Below are 4,603 nucleotides of genomic sequence, written 5' to 3' on the forward strand. Positions count from 1 at the left end.
ATTGGTCCTCCATAGTAACAGTGCATCAAAGATGATGGTGCACCTAACACAAAGACACATATGTATTCAACGCCGGACTTCACATTTGTCCCGCTGAGTGAAAGCATGACTAGCGCGTGCGTTCCCTCCATTATTCAAGAGTGAAAAGGCGAGAAGCAAAACAAAAAAGACGGACGGGAGCAGAAGAATGGACTCACCCGTGATGTCCGATGTCGGAAAATGTTTTGAGAGATAATGGAGTCTGGAGATGAAGGACCGAGACGTAATTTGCTCTGCCCACGGAAAAACAAATGAAACGACCGAAAGATGAAGGCCCGACCGAGAGAATATTAGCAATACAGTAATCCCTTGCTATATCCCGCTTTTGCTACTCCTTAGGTTTTCACCGCAATTTCTGATTGGTCAAACCAGGGGTGGGCAAACTATGACCCGCGGGCCAAATATTTATCATGGATCGCTGCTTTCTCAGTTGCTGCCTACTATGTGTTCATATTGTGTTCCGTCTTGTTTAAAGTCAGAAATATAATTTTTAGCATATTAGTAATGGTATTACTTTTAAATTCTATGTCACTTAAAATTGTATACTTATATGTGCACGATATGGGGTAGTTTTGAATTTCATTGACAATTAAGGTGTTCCATTCTATTCAATTATTTTCTCTTCTATTCTATATGCAACCCTGTAGACCTTTTCATCCGGCCCACCAAACGAAAACACTCAAAATATAATAACAATATAGGCAAGGCAAGTTTATTTGTACAGCATAATTCATACACAAGGCAATTCAAAGTCCTTTACAGAAATGGCAAAGAGACAGGTTGAAAACACACAATTACAGTTAAAACATAGAAGAAAAGACATTGAAAATTTAAAATGTGGTTTTTAGAATGCATTAAAACCACAGATAAAACATAATGAAATCAATGAATTAAAATAAAGTAAAAGTGAAGAGTGCAGATAGAACCCTTTCAGTTGTATGCACAGTTGAACAGAGCTGTTTTCAGCCTGGACTTAAACACTGTCAGAGTATACGCCTGTCTGACGTCATCAGGAAGACTATTTTCTAGAGTTTAGCTGCATGAAACTTAAACACAGCTTCACCCTGTTTAGTCCTGGCTCTGGGCACCAGCAGAAGGCCTGTCCCTGAGGTTGTCGGGGTCCGAGATGGTTCATATGGGACCAACATGTCACAGATGTACTTTGGTGCTAGACCATGAAGAGACTTATACACCAGCAGAGCTGTTTTGAAGTCTATTCTCTGAGCGACGGGAAGCCAGTGCAGAGACCTGAGCACAGGACTAATATGGTCGTTCTTCCTGGTTCTAGTCAGGACCCGAGCAGCTCGTTTCGAAGGTCCAGTCAGAAGGCCGTTACAGTAGTCTAACCTGCTAGAGATTTATGCATGAATAAGTTTCTCTAAGTCTGGTTTAGACAGTAAACCTTTGATTCTGGCAATGTTTTTGAGATGGTAAAAGGCTGATGATGTTATGGATTTAATGTGGTTGTTTAGTTTAGGTCTGAGTCCATTATTACCCCGAGATTTCTAACCTGATTTTTAGCTTTTAAACTAAGAGACTCCAGATGACTGATGACAGATGACACTTTCTCTGGGTTTATGTGGGCCATAGACAATGACTTCAGTCTATGTTGGAGGCAGTGACAGAGTGAGTTCACGGGCCCATGTTCACCTGCTGTCAGCGAGATGTAAATCAAGTCAAGTCTCATTTATTTATATAATAATAATAATAATAATAATAATTTCCTTGTATTGTCATTCTGTGTAACAATGTACACAGAACGAAATGTCGATTGCACCTGACCCGTTGTAGCGAGCCGATGCAGCCGCAGCCAACAGAGGGCGCCGCCGACCACTTTTTAAGTCTTAGGAATGACTCGGCCGGGGCGCGAACCCGAACCTCCCAGTCTCAAAGCGGGCGCCTTACCATCTAGGCTACTGAGCTGGTATATAGCCCTTTATCACAAAAATGTCTCAAAGGACTGCACAGGATTACAATTACAAAATTGCACAATTACCTTATCTTAAACCAGCATGCAGGCAAGGAACAACTCAAAAACCTCAGTGTGAGGAAAAAAGAGAAACCTTGAGAAAGGACCTCACATGTGGTAATCCCCCTTCCAGGATTGACCAGGGTGAATCACAATTAGCATTACTGTACACAGAATAGTAAACACTAGGTAAGATGTTGAAAATGTCCGGAAAGAGCATGACACCAACGACACCCCCAGCCTGTAAACTAGTCCAGAAAGTCTATGACGGCCACGACGCAGCTTCCCATCTCTGCCAGCTGGTAAATGCAGGGGTGTACATGCTTCAGGTCAGACGCTGGTCCGCTGACTCATCTCAAATCGTCCTTCTCCTTCGTATCAGCCAGGCAGGCAGTCGGAAAAAGACAGGGCAATACAGAATATGAGGTGGGCATCAATCATAAGCTTTGGAATAGAAGTGTGTCTTAAGCCTCGATTTAAAAACTTCCGTTGAGGTTGCATATCTTATCTCCGGAGGCAGGGCGTTCCATAACACCGGGGCCCGGATGGAGAACGCTCTCGAGCCTGCAGACTTCTTGGCTCTCGGAGTCACAAGTAGACCGGCATTATCCGAGCGCAGACTCCGTGCAGGAACATAAGGGGAAATCAAATCAGAGAGATAAGAGGGTGCACGACCATGCAAACATTTATATGTTAATAAGAGAACCTTAAAGTCACATCTTAAGTGGACTGGGAGCCAGTGCAAGTTGGCCAATAAAGGAGTAATATGCTCAAACTTTTTGGTCTTAGTCAAAAGTCTAGCTGCCGCATTCTGAACCAGCTGCAAACTTTTAATGCTAGACATCGGGAGACCAGAAAGCAACAAATCTGAGTGTCATCTGCATAGTTATGGTAGGACACGTTATTACTGCGTATTAACTGGCCCAGGGGCAGCATGTAAAGATTGAACAAGAGGGGTCCCAGGTTGGACCCCTGGGGGACCCCACAGGTCACTGCCAATTGGTCTGACACATAGTCTTCGATCCGAACAAAATACTTCCTGTCCTCGAGGTAGGACTGGGACCATTTCAGGGCAGGACCAGAGATGCCTACCCAGTCCTCTAACCTCTGCAACAAGATCACATGATCGACTGTGTCAAATGCAGCATCCAGATCCAGCAGGACTAAGACTGAGACTTTACCTGCATTAGTGTTCAGACGGATGTCGTTTGTCACCTTGATCAGAGCGGTCTCAGTGCTGTGATGGGGCCTGAAGCCTGACTGGAAACCATCAAAACAGTTGCTTATTAGAAGAAAATCACAGAGCTGTTGGTAAACAACTCTCTCAAGGACTTTCCCTAAAAAAAATAGATAGTAGTAAACCAAAAAAGTACTACCAAAACAAAAGTTTTTTGAGTGCCAACTTTGTACCCATTGTTCCTTTGTGTGTCAAAAATACTAGTACAGAAGTATGACAATACTACTAAAAAACTAAATATCAAATTGCTTAAAAACAGGGACCAAATATATTATTTTTCAACATTCCTTAAAGAAATAAATACTACAGAAGTACTACAAAAGAACAACTACAGAAAAGCTACAATACAAAATATTAAATCAGAAATGCTATTGAAATACAACTACAACAATATTGGAAAAATAAGACAGAAATACTAAAATGGAAATACTTCAAAAATACTTGGAAAGAAATGTTTGAAAAATACCACTAATACTGTATTACAAAAATACTACTACAAAAATATAATGACAGGAATATTATCCAAATACTACTACATAAATATTATGACATAGATACTACAAATATACTATAACAGTAATACTAAAATACTAAAATACTATTACAAAATTATTCAAACAAAAATTTTACAAAAACTAAAGTAATATTAGAAAATATTACAATAAAAATACTACAAAAATGCTACAGAAATACCCCCCAAAAATACCACTCCAATAATACTGTTAAATGATGCAAATCACCTTGTCTGTTTAGCCTCTTTCACTCCGCTCCGCACTACCAGATCACCAACAGCTTCATTTACCAAGCAGTGAAACTACTGAACTCTCCACACCTGGCAAGAAGAAATGAACATTCATGACTAAAAAGAATGCGTACCAACTTGCACACGCCCGCTGCTTGTATCATTTCCCCTATTTTACCTTTCACATTTTACCTTCACTTGATCATTTCGATTCCTTTGTATGTCAAGTCCATCTGAAGAAATTGAAAAATAAAATCTATGTTGCCAAGAAGAAAAAAACACTGGTTATTCCCCTGCACCGCAAACTTCAGAGCAAAGTCCTGCAGTGCAAACTTGATACAGTGGCTAATTCAGATGAGCAGTGGAATACACTGTTAGGAGTGTGAAACCCACCACTTTGAGTAATGGTATGCCCCAGCGGCAGTGCTGAGGTGTGTGACGTCCCGTCGCATACACAGGATTTTGACACAGTTCACTTGAGCATACACTAAGTTTTTCTGCCTCATCATTATTATTATTATTATATATCATGATAATTACATGACCTCTCACAGCACACACCACGTGGCGGAAAGAAGAACTACAGTACTGTCCTGTACTCAGAAAAAGGTGCACA

The 4,603-nt window shown here is 40.9% G+C and overlaps 1 long non-coding RNA gene across 1 annotated transcript; it reads right to left on the reverse strand.

Moving 5' to 3' along the window:
• Window positions 1-962: 962 nt before the first annotated feature.
• LOC148363840 (uncharacterized) lies at window positions 963-4,235 on the reverse strand. Its single transcript, XR_015850620.1, has 3 exons — window positions 4,166-4,235; window positions 3,986-4,077; window positions 963-3,268 (listed from the first exon to the last, which is right to left on the reverse strand). It is a non-coding gene; the product is annotated as an uncharacterized LOC148363840 (long non-coding RNA).
• Window positions 4,236-4,603: the final 368 nt, after the last annotated feature.

The sequence above is a fragment of the Urocampus carinirostris genome, chromosome 6 (assembly GCF_059441175.1).
Source record: "Urocampus carinirostris isolate Australia breed hairy pipefish chromosome 6, RoL_Ucar_1.0, whole genome shotgun sequence".
NCBI lineage: Eukaryota > Metazoa > Chordata > Actinopteri > Syngnathiformes > Syngnathidae > Urocampus > Urocampus carinirostris.